This window comes from Heloderma suspectum, chromosome 11 (genome assembly GCF_057233095.1).
Source record: "Heloderma suspectum isolate Gila_16-S chromosome 11, 16-S_ref, whole genome shotgun sequence".
Taxonomy (NCBI): Eukaryota; Metazoa; Chordata; class Lepidosauria; order Squamata; family Helodermatidae; genus Heloderma; species Heloderma suspectum.
Window position 1 is genome coordinate 32,134,160 of NC_139468.1, and position 12,706 is coordinate 32,146,865.

The 12,706-nt window shown below is 45.6% G+C and overlaps 1 protein-coding gene and 1 long non-coding RNA gene across 3 annotated transcripts in view; one reads left to right on the forward strand and one right to left on the reverse strand.

The window, feature by feature from the left end:
* CHSY1 (chondroitin sulfate synthase 1) overlaps positions 1–12,706 on the forward strand; it is a 128,895-nt gene that overhangs the window by 79,473 nt on the left and 36,716 nt on the right. The window lies entirely within an intron of this gene.
* On the reverse strand, positions 522–7,853 carry LOC146337222 (uncharacterized). Its single transcript, XR_014785257.1, has 3 exons — positions 7,233–7,853; positions 3,115–3,201; positions 522–1,371 (listed from the first exon to the last, which is right to left on the reverse strand). It is a non-coding gene; the product is annotated as an uncharacterized LOC146337222 (long non-coding RNA).

Consider the following 12,706-nt stretch of genomic DNA (forward strand, 5'->3'; position numbering starts at 1 on the left):
AAGGGAAAAGGGGAGGGACTCTCCCTAGTCCTTAAGTTCAGGGGTCTGCCAGTAATTCCCTTTCAAACGGGGACCAACTGTTCCAACGTAGGGCATAGGTACTGTGCTGCTCAGATCTAGTTGCAATCAGTATAGTTGTTAAGTTGTAAAAGAAGAATAAAGCTTTGAAAGGAATTCCTTTGTCTGTGTCTGGACTTGGCTACTGGATTAGACTGAGAGAGGCCTCCAAGGAGCCCTTGACACGTATATAAAAATCCACTCCTGGTTACCTCAAGCTTTCTTCATTTCAGCAGTCTTAAGTGTGCGCGTGTTTGCTTTTGGGGGGGGTGAGTGAGAGAGGGAAGCCTTCAGCTCTTGCTATTGTTAAGTCAGGAACCCTTGCTGATTACTGCAGATCACCCAGAGATTTACCAGTAGATCCCAATAAATATTCTGCCCACCCCAGCTGTATAGACAGTAGTGAGATGTTATTCTAGAGGATTCAAAATAAAAAGGAAAGAAAGGCAAGACTACCCCAAAATAAACACTAGTATAATGTGTTTATAATGTAGAATATATTGAATATGTAAACATCAAAATTGCGTGTGTGATAAACAAATCATACAACAAATACTTTAAAAACCACAGAGACATCCACAAATAAGGATACGTCTACAATTTCAGGACAATTTATGAATGGCTTCATTGCTGGTTAAAATGTGGTGTGCTGACAAACTGTTCAAAGAAGATAGTTCAACACCAGCAAAATAGTTCACGAAGGCAGCCCATCAATGCATTTCGTAATTCTTACTCATGAGCAGTGCTAGAGAAAATGCAGCTGGAGGAAGCACCATTATAAAGTTCCGTACTGGATAAATTTCTCATACATAAATGAAGTCAGATGCAAATATTTTCCTCCACAGGTGCACCCAAATGGTATTCCTCTTGATGATACACCTTAAATGTGCATTTTGTAATTTTGACACAAAAGGGAAGTGTGTGTGTGTGTGGGGGGGGGACCTTCTCTGTCTTCAAAGACCGAGTTCTTGCACTATCAAGAAGACACTTGTTTGGTTTTGGTTTTGTTTCGACAACACCACCCTTTCTTTTCTGTGCTATTTGTTGGAAACGTCCCCTTTTTGTGTGTTGCTCGTGATGAAGCAGCTTCAGATGTGCTCTCACCTTTTTCTTTGGGGCCTAAGAGTGAGGGTCTTCCCTGGCAGGGTGCAGGTCTTCCTCTTCCTCCCACTCCTTCTGGACTTCAACGTAGCTTCAGAATAATAGCCGTTAGTAGCGGTGATAGGCAATCACACCTTTTTGTATGTTTTGCATCATGGAGAGTGCACACTTCTTGCCCTTGCTGCAATTCTCCTGTGTGTGCCAAAATTGCACCTGTAGTGCAGTGTGAAACAGAAGAGAAAGGGCATGTGGTTGCAACGAAGAAAACCAAACACTATAAATATAACAAACTTGCTATTGTTTATGCAAAACTTAGCTGACTCTTTCAATCTGATAAATATGCTTTTATATACTCCGTTAGCTCAGCAGTTTTCAAACTTACCCCTTCCTGCATTGCGTTGTCTGCTAAGGACCCCCCACCCCCAAGTCATGCTCTCACACATCCACATCAGCCGTGGAACAGCCATATATGACGGAGGATTCCAGCCAAATGTTCTAAGCCACACAAATGCAGAGTTAATGTGGGGCCTTGGTCAGGCCTGTTGCGGCCTCAGCATTGTCTAATGGAGCTTTCCTCAACCTGGTTCTCTTTGCAGATGTGTTGGACTACAACTCCTGCCATCCCCAACCAGCATGGTAAATGTATGTGTTGACTGGGGATACTGGGACTTGTAACCCAACATATCTGAAGGGCAGCATGTTGGGGAGCGTACAGGGGTCCACAGCCTTTTTGAACCTGTGGGCACGTTTGGGAATTTGAGAAAGTGCTGTGGGCACCACCACAAAATGCCTAATCAATGGATCATCGCTTTGGCATAGACCAGTTGCATCTATGGATCTTTGCCTAGGTCTTATTCAGCAAAAACGTTTTTTTCGTGTCTATTGGACACCGCAATGTCTCTTCTTTAATAAGGGATTCTCTAATTCAGCTAGTTGCTCATGGTGCAACATAGCTAATGCCTCTGTTAAACATATGTTTTGGCAATGTCCAGTGATTGCTTCTTTTTGGGAGAAGGCTTTTATACGGATAAATTCTGTACTGGAACAGTCTTTAATATTCACTGATGTACACACCCTTTTAAATTATAGACCTGCTTCGTGGAAATTAACAAATGGGCGGTGTAAATGGTTTCTCTGGGCCCTTTTAACACCTAAAAGACTGATATTACACACTGGAAGGATAAATACTCACCTCCTATAATGTAATGGATTGAGGACATTACAATGCTTTCAATATCTGAACAGCTGGCATGTAGACGCCACCTTCAAATGGATACTTATTTGGATAGTTGGTCCGTTTTTATTGAAGCCTATGTATAATTGCTAGAAAGTTGTATGCATTTCATATGTATTCATTGCTATGGATGTATATATAAATCCACGTACGGATATTTTTTTAAAAAAACAGAAAACGTTTTGAAGGTGCCTGTGGGCACCACATTGTGGACCCCTTCACTGCGCTATTCAAGGTGCCCATGGGCTGCCCTAATAGGATACACATGTGGGTCTTCTAATAGTTGCACGTGGCAGGAGCAGATGGGTAGCGCTGGTGGTCAAGTTGTCTTTCTCTGGAGACAACTGTCCCGAAGACAACCCCGAAGACAATTGAAGACAAACTATCACGATTGAGCTACTCATTGAGGAATCCATTATATACTTCCAAGGAACCAGGGGGTTCCGCAGAACACAGTTTGAAAACCACTGTGTTTAGCTTATACACATGAGTCTGAGTGTCACGGAAGGGGCCGTAGCTCAGTGGTAGAGCGCATGCTTTGCATGGAGAAGGTCTCAAGTTTGATCCATGGCATCTCCAAGTAGGGCTAGGAGATCTTTCCCGAAATCCTAGAGAGGAACTGCTGTCATTGTCGACAAGACTAGGTTAGATGGATTAGTGGTGTGACAGTATAAGGCAGCGCCCTGTGTTCTAGAAATGGTAATGCCTGAAAGTTCATGTACCTGTGTGCCATGCCTTAATTGCTGAGAGTGCAGTTGCAGCGATGCAACTCGCGATATGAAGGTAGACAGCAAGTCACAAACTGGGATCTGTAGGAAGGAGCAGACAGATTCAGTGGAAGCACCACTTGGTCTCCAACTCGGCTGTGGTTAGAAGGATGTCTTAATGAGCACACTCCGTGGGGGAACTTGTCTGCCATTGATGATCTCCTAGAGGAACCCTGGTAAGCTGCTGTAGACTTCCAGGATTCCTCAGAACATAGTTTGTAAACCACCGGTATAAAGACTTACAAAAGACCACTGTTGTTCTCCTGCTGACTTCTGAGTCACAGCAGGCGGACTGAAAAAAAGCATGCATTAATATCTCTGACACACACACACACATTTTGCAAGAAATCTAGGAGTGGTTATCTTTAAAGCAGCTGTTTTTTTCCCCCTTTCAAAACAAATGTGAGAGAAGTGGCACTGTTTCGAGATGCGGGAGGTGAAAATCATGGTGGGAAAAGTTGTGTGAATGTGTGAAATAGCCACGACAGCCTGCTCGGCTGCGGTACTTGCACATCAAATATTAGAAGCGCTCAGTATAACACAGGCTTGTAAATAGCCACTCACCTGTGGCAACTGAGGATCGCCTTCACGTGAGCAAATATAGGGGCGTCTTTGGAAACTGGTTGAGAATGGGTCCTTCCCCCACCCACCTGAGATGCCATAAATGGTTTGCATTAGGAACATAGTAAACTGTTGTATACCAAGTCAGACACTTGGTCCTTTGAGCTCAGTATTGACTACTCCAGTCACTGGCAGCATCTCTCCACGGTTCTAGGCAGGAGTCTTTCCCAGCCCTACTTAGAGTTAAGTGGGGTTGAGCCTGGGACCTTCTACATGCAAAGTATGTGTTCTAATACTGAGCTACAACTCTTCCCCTAAATGAGGAATATGTGGCAGTCCAGATGTTGTTGAACTGCACTTCCCATCAGCCCTTGCCAGCACAGCCAGTGGTGAGGGTGTTGGTCCAACAACATCTGGAGAGCCACATGTTCCTTATCCCTGCCCTAAACCCACATCAAATGCTGGTGATCGAGGGGGACTCAGACTGATCTAAGTTAGGGGAAAGGCAGATAGTTCTAGAGCAGGGATGGGGAGTGTGTGACCCGCCAGGTATTGTTGGAGTGCAACTCCCTCACTGTTGGCTATGCTGATTAAGGCTGATGCAAGTTGCAGCCCCAACAACACGTGCTCCCCAAGCCTGTCCTAGAGGAAAATCATTTGTTTTTAGTATTTATTTTGTTACCATCAAGGTTCCCCTTATGACCTGGACCCCCTGAGCAACTCCTTAAGGGTCTCTTGCTTCCTTAAGAGTCCCACCTTCCTTCTTTTAACCTTCCCCTTTCCAATAACGAGGGGTTTAGGCTGTAGGTGTGGGGTGACTGACACTCTAGACACAGGATTTAACCACAACAGTTTACTGGTAAATTAAAGCAAGCAAATCACAACTGAAGGTATTTACACAATAGAGCTGAGTGATACGAAAGACATTAAGAGAAAATAAAACTTGCAAAACGCAAGTTCCTTTTACCCTAGTTGTACTTCGACTTCTCCAGGATGCTTCTTCCTGCTCCCTCTTGAGGCTGTGGTCTCCCTGACTCTCCCTTACTGCTCTGGCCTTTCTGGCTCTCTCTTTTTATACCCTCCTCCCCCAAAACCGAAAGCACAGTTTCAAATCTGAAGAAGTGAAACGTAACTGGGGAAATGAAACTGAAACTTAACTGGGGAAATGAAGCTACTCCTTTCAGGGATACCCCTCCCAACAAAAAACCTAGGCGTCTAAGCCTAAACTTTTCCCCCTTTGCCTCTGTGGGCCTCAACCCTTCACAGTTACATTTACATCCCTCCTTTTCTCTAAGGAGCTCAAGGTGTGGCGCCTGTTGTTCTCCCCCCCATTTTATCCTGTCAACAATCCTGTGAGGTAGGCTTGGCTGAGAGATAGTGAGCATTGCCAGTGAGATTTATGTCTGAGTGGGGATTTGAACCTGGGTCTCCCTGGTCTTAGTCCAGCACTCTGAGCACTACACCATGCTGGCTTCCATTTGTAAGCACTGGCAAGCTGGGCTAGTAAAAATGTATGTGGGCTTCTCACTTTTGTGAACTTATTTGCAAAGCTGCAAACACATCTTAATCTGAAGTGTGAAGGTAAAAGGGGCTGGATTTCTTCTTTCAACATTAGGATCTTTGTGCATGGTCCTTTTAATTTCCTTGCTTCAGACAGTGTCTGCTGCCAAAGGGATTAAGGTCAATGCTCATAACCCTGCTTGCTCATGGTATAAGAGTATGGGGTGCACTTGTTTCTGGAATGGATGAAAAAATGCTCTGTGGTTAAGCAGTTGAAAAAAGAGATGCAGACCTGTCTATAGCTTTCCATTTCTGTTTGGGTCTCTCTATGTATGCTTAATTATTTATTAATTAAATTTCTATACCGTCCAACCGAAAAATGCCTTTGCGGCAGTTTACAGTCATAAACCCCCAAAACAACAATAAGATAACAGCCTAAACAATAATACAGCCAATGAAGTCCCATTGGATAAAGTAGGGCTTACGTCCAAGTAAAAATGCTGTAAATCTTACCTTCTCTCCCTTTCTCTAAAAGTTTGGGGACTAAAGCCTAGACAAAAACAGTGAAGGATTTCCCTCTTGACGTGAGAAGCTAGGAGCTGGAAGCATTTCAATGGGAGAGGTGAACGCTTCAGTACTGTAGCAAGTTGGCAGCCTTTCCAAAGCAGTTGCTAATTTTAATTCTTCCTAAGTGAAAGCTTTACATGGGTGTAACTTTTGAAAACTTACTGGAAGCCAAATGTCTTGTTTCCAGATGATGGGATAAAGGAGAGATGTCTCTATTTTATATTCCAATTTGGGGGTGGGAAAAGGGATGATGATCAAAATAGGCAACCTCATGGGCAAACCAAACGTAAACAAAGGCCCCTGTCAAGTCTTCTGTCTTGTAAGCAGAGAAATGAGTGGGAATCCTTCCAGTGTTCAAGACTGACAAGGCATCTTGGTCAACACTGAAAGCCAATTGTTGCTGTCTGCTTTGCCAGCCGTAGAGGGCCGGCATGCAGCCATTCTTGGTGCCAGGAGCGCCCTAGCTGCCTCTTGCAGTCCCCTCCAATAGCCAACTCAGGACATAGACGACGAGGATTCTTTCCAAGGCTTTATTCCTTAATTACTTTATGACTCTTTCAGATACTAATCGCTAGCAACTAAGCAAGGAACTGCACTGGGGATAGATAGCAGAGTAGCCTAAGCTCCAGGTAAGGCAGTTGGTCCCCGTTTGAAGGAGAACCGCAGGAAGATTCTGAACTTATGGGCTAGGGAGAGATCCTCCCTCTTTCCCTTGGGTCCTCGGGACGCGACCATTGTTTGAGCACCAAACGAGCAGAGCGACTCCTTTCGGCGCCCTCCATTTGTCGCCTCGCCCTGCCGAGCGTCCAACAAGCCCCCCTCCAGCGCTCTTTCACTGCCAGGGTCACTATCTCAGGAATGCTGGAAGGAGGAATCTCTGCCAGCTGCTGTGCTTGTGAGAGATGAGCGAGCTCCTCTCCCACGGATTGCTGTTCTTCCTCAGAATCAGAACTGCTCTGGGGCTCTATGGGCTCAGTTTCCACCCTGACACTTGGTAATCATCTTGACTGTAAACAACTATTTATGGTCCAAGACTTGTGACTGTTTGCTTCTGCTATCCTTTGTTCCCAGCTTAAGCACAGGACCGAATCGCAGAGGCTGATTGTATGTCCCTCTTTGGGGAAAGCAGTGCTGTGAGTTATGGAAAAGTTACTTCAGAATGAGTTATCCCTGTAACCTTTCTAGAACCAGTGCCATAGGTGCGGATCTTGTAATCTCCAAATCAGGCAGAAAGGTGGAAAGTCCTTCCGCGCTAGGGACTGGTAGCTTGCATTTGATGTGCATGGGTTAGGTTGGCCTTGGTAGCCAGCCATTCTTTGTGGTTGCCACTGCCCCCTCCCTTCCCTTTGGAACATGCAGAGGACTCGGGAGAGGGGCAGGGAATTCAGTCTCTCACTTCACACTAGGCTTTGGACACACTTGGAAGTAGCAAGAGAGATACTCACAACTCCTGAATGTCTCCCACGTTTCCAAGTTGGAGGACAGACCTTTTGTTTCCTCCACGTTCTCTATGCCTCCGGAGGACTTGAGAAGGGGCAAGATCCATCTCTCTCACCTGACATAGTTCGGTCTCTCCCATCTCCCAGGTTCTCTAGAATGGATAGGGTCCTTGGAGAAAGATCTCACTTTCTGCTTAGCAACCAGGGGCAGATGGTTGCCAGAGAGATTAGTGGTTATCGCTGTCCACCAGACGAACACAGTTGTGGATCTTTGTGGATGTAGAAGATGAGAGGGGACCAACAATAGCAGAGTCTTAAGGAGAAGAGGGACATGGCTGATTTCCCCACCCCTTGAAATATCTCTTTCCATAAAGTATAGGTAATTTCTGTTAACGATCTTATCCAAGTTGCCTTCAAATGTACCAATTAACCTCTCTTTCGAGGGCTGAAAGTGCTATTCCAGTTCCTGCAGTCCAGAAAGCCTGTGTCAGAAATATCTCTTTTCCCTTATTGAGCAATTTTAATGTTTTGACGAAAGGAAAAATTAAGCTGCCAGCTGTTTCCTCGTGCAGAGGGGTTATTCTGGTCCTTGACGGTGCGTCTCGCTTCCCTGGTCTTATTCTGGTCTGTGAATCACCAGCAGGCAGAGTAGTAATTTCGGAAGACCAGCAGACACAGCAAACTGCTACTTTGCCTTTGGTGACTTGCCTGCAACCCCACTGTAAGTGAAAAGGGTGAATTAAAGACAAAAATAGAAGTGAAGTGCTTCTCACCCCCAACCCCTCCCGAAAAGCAGGAGAACGTATAATCTTCTACATTGCCAACTTTGATGGCTTTGAAGAACTTGCGGGGAGGAAGCCCTTGAATATAAAAGGTTAAAATTAAGAAACCCTCAATCTTTAATAATTTGTCCAGTAATAGAAATATATGATGAGTCTAAAAGCCACAAATGCCTTAGTACAGAATGTATGCATAAATCTTTGACTGACTTTAAAAGAAGCAGACAGGCAAATGTTGTGTAATGTCATATGTTCTTCCATGTGAATGCAATATAGGCACAAGGCTATAGGCTGTGGTGGAGCAGATGGCCCCATGTTGGACATGCCCAAATGGAAAGAAATGTCAAAGCCTTATTGTTTTCTGTACAGCTGTCTCACACATTGGAATTGGAGCGTGAGCTGTGAGCCAGGAAGTCACCAGTTCAAATCTTGCTTTCCCTCAGGCGGGTGGCTTCACCCGCATGACAACTTCCCCAAGCCACCATGCAGGGGAAGCGTCTAGGACTATCAATGGCTATGAATGGCTACTAGTCCTGATGGCTATACGCTTCCTCCAGTATCAGAGGCAGTATGCCTATGTACACTAGTTGCTGGGGAACATGGGCGGGAGGGTGCTGTTGCACTCATGTTCTGTTTGTGGGTTTCCCATGGGCAGCTGGTTGGCCACTGTGTGAACAGAATGCTGGACTAGATGGACCTTTGGTCTGATGTGGCATGGCTGTCCTTATATTATGACTGAGCCAGCAGCTAGAGGAGCACCCCTCCAGCAGCTAGCTGGGTCTCAAATGCTTTGCCTGTGCAGCGGCTTTCCCAGTGGAGAAGATGCCATGTGGATGCATCACACATCCTGCATTCCCCACTGCTATCTCTGATCAGTGATTGGAGATTGAAGTGGGGTTTCCTGGAATACTCTGCGGGCTGGATGAGCAACCTCTGCAGGCTGGATTAGGCCCACGGGCTGGAGGTTGCCCTCCCCTGCACTAAGTGGTGGCTTAGGTTAGCCACTTTTTATCAACCTTAGCTTTGGGAAAAATAATACTTAGCTCTCCCATCTGCAATATGGAGATAATACTGGCCTTAAGGAGGGACCATAGCTCAGTCATAGACAACATGCGTTGCATGCAGAACAGCCCAGGTTCAGTCCTTGGCATCTTGAAGTACAAGGATCAAGTAGTAGGAGAGGGGAAAGACCTCTGCTGGAGTCCCTGGCGAGAACCACTCCAGTCATAGTAGACAATACTAGGTGGACAAATAGCCTTACCTTCTATAAGGTAGTTTCCTTTTTCACTAAAAATTTCAGTACCTAGCAGGGGTCTTGTAAGGATTACCGGGATAGTGGGGGCAAACATTAACCTTAATGTATTATTTTATGTTATTTATAGTTGTGTTTTTATGATGTTTTTAGTCTTATAAGCCACTTTGAGCTGCCTGGAAACGTGGTATAAAAGTAATTTGAATGACTGAGTATTACTCCTACTGCTGCTACGGTACTATTAGGTAATAATATTTACTCAGGACTCTGTTGGTGGGTTGCTTCAGGCTATGAGGACAAATAAGGCCTACTCTATGAGTTCTCGTTCATTAACCAGCCTTTGCTTATGGAAGGGAAAATGCTTAGAAGACAAGGGCATAGCCATTGGGAAGGGAGCATGCAGGGGCGACCTCAGAGTATTTCCAGATCCTTCCAGTGTTCTGGCCAGTGAATACAAAGGCTCTGGCAAAATTGACAAGCTGTTGGCCCTTATTTTTTAAATTTTAATGATATGATTTCCCCCATTAATATTAATTTAAATAACATCACTGATGCAATGAATATGAACTTGAGCACGCTCCGGGAGAGAGCGCAGGACAGGAAGGCCTGGCGTGCTATGGTCCATGGGGTCACAAAGAGTCGGACATGACTGAACGACTGAACAACAACAAAAACATATTGGGATACCCAAATTTAGGTACTCGCTGTTTCCATATTGAGTCAACTCCCACACCCTATACCCATAGGTTTTCCTCACCAGAACATTTCTGGCAACAGGCCTGTCTGGTGGAGAGACTTGATAGCTGTGACAAAGCCCACCTATTGTGGGAAGTTTCCTGTCAGTGTTCCAGAAGGCAATGGGAGCACATCCATTCCATAAGTCCTGAGCTCTGTCCTCTGGTTATCCTTCAGCAACCCTAGAAATATCCGGGGGTGGGGTGGGCAGGGGGCTTTCCTGTGGCTGTCCTCATTCCCTTCTTGAAAATCTGTCAGACTATTCTTCCTTCTGACTCCTGCCCCCATCCAGGAAGAATATCCCCCAAGTCATTTGTATCCAAGAGAGATATATGAAGGCCCTTTCACCCAAGGAAGATTATTTTTGAAACATGTCAGGCAATCTTCAAACCATAACTTGCAATTTTTGAGCACCATTCTTTGACTCTCCCTTGGTTTTTGTTTTTTCTTGCTTAGTCAGACCACAGGACTGTCTTCTGGTCAAGCATTCAATTTGCCACAATGACCAGCTAGGCTCCCTTGAGTACTCTCAAGCAGTGTATGAAGGTGATGACATTCACTTGTTATTTTGTCCCGGGTTTTCAGAGGGACACTGCCTCTGAACTCATGAGAATGGCTTCATTTTTGCCTGATTGCACCATGGGAAGTTGGTGCAAATGTGCTACTGCCCTCTCTCTAAGGTTACCTCTGGCAGCCACACACAATACTTGATGGATGCTTCCCAGCTGTATATAAAGGGCATATGCTCATCACAGCAGTTCTCTGTCTTACATCCATTGAAAAGATAGATTCAGTGCACCAGTGCTCTGTGTATATATGTGTGCATTTCTGTGCAGCACCTAGCAAATACACTGTAAATACATGCAAGATCACTAACTGTACATTTGGATGCTATCATGTGTCAAGACTCTCAGATGTAATTCGTGGCATACCTGCGCGCTGACTCGCTTTTGAGTCACTACACAAAGCGCATTGTTGTTGTTGTTCAGTCGTTCAGTCGTGTCTGACTCTTCGTGACCCCATGGAGCACAGCACGCCAGGCCTTCCTGTCCTGCGCTCTCTCCCGGAGCATGCTCAAGTCCATATTCATTGCATCAGTGATGCTATCTAGCCATCTCATCCTCTCCTGTCCCCTTCTCCTTTTGCCTTCAGTCTTTCCCAGCATCAGAGTCCTTTCCAGAGAGTTTTCTCTTCGCATTAGGTGGCCAAAATATTTGAGCTTCAGCTTCAACAAAGCGCATACTCTTGGGCATCCTCCCCCAACCCCTTTTGAGATAAAGTGATGCACATTTTTATTTCTTAAAATAAACCTTTTCGTTTCCGCAGCAGCAGGTGGGTGAATGGGAAGCTTTTAGATAGCAAAAATGAAGAGTTTCCTAATAAACGGGCAGCTGTGTTTCATTTAGTACATAAGAGGAGCCATACTGGATCAGACCAAGGGTCCATCTTGTCCAGCCTTCTGTTCACACAGTGGCCAACCCTCAAACAGGATATGAATACAATAGCACACACCCCCCGCTCATGTTCCCCAGAAACTGGTATACATAGACATACTGCCTTTGATTCTGGAGGTAGCATATAGCCATCAGGACGAGGAGCCATTGATAGCCTTCTCCCCTGTGAATTTGTCTAACCCCCTTTTAAAGCCATCCAGGTTGGTGGCCATCACTACATCTTGTGGTAGCAAATTCCATAGTTTATGTGCTGTGTGAAGAAGTCCTTCCTTTCATAACTCCTAAATCTCCCACCAATCAGGTTCATGGGAGGACCCCATTGGGTTCCAGTATTACATGAGAGAGAGAGAAAAATATTTCTCTATCCAGGTTCTCCACACCATGCATGATTTTGTACACTTCTGTCATGTCTCCCCTCACTCGTTTTTTTTCCAAGTGTGGTCACACAATAGATGTCAGGGTGGAAACAGAGCCAATAGAGCCCCAGAGCAGTTCTGATTCTGAGGAGGAACAGCAATCCATGGGAGAGGAGCTCGCTCACAAGCACAGCAGCTGGCAGAGATTCCTCCTGCCAGCATTCCTGGGATAGATAGTGACCCTGGCAGTGAGAGAGCACTGGAGGGGGGCTTGCTGGATGCTCGGTGCAGACACAGGGAGCAACAACAGGTGGAGGGCGCAGAAAGGAGGCGTCCTGCTCGTTTGGTGCTCAAACAACGGTCGCGTCCCGAGGACCCAAGGGAAAGAGGGAGGATCTCTCCATAGCTCATAAGTTCAGAGTCTTCCTGTGGTTCTCCTTCAAATGGGGACCAACTGCCTTACCTGGAGCTTAAGCTACTCTGCTATCTTTCCCCAGTACTGTTCCTTGCTCTGTTGCTAGTGATTAGTATCTGAAAGAGTCATAAAGGAATAAAGGAATAAAGTCTCGGAAAGAATCCTCGTCATCTGTGTCCTGAGTTGGCTATTGGGGGGGACTGCAAGAGGCAGCTAGGGCACTCCTGACAATAGATTTGTGTAAGGGCAGTATGTCCTGTACATACTGCCTGTACGTTTTGCATCCTACAATTCGCTGATTGTGACAGTGAGTCTTTCATAGCTGATCCTTCCGCTTTTTGGCTGACTTATATATGGAGTGAAGCTTCCATCTGAGTTGCAGATTTTGGTCTGTCAAGCCCTCAGAAGCCTGGATGTTAAGGTTGCTTGCAGGAGTCTTTAGATCCCACACCGACCCTCAAGTAGGACACAGGAGAAGGAAGAGGGTGA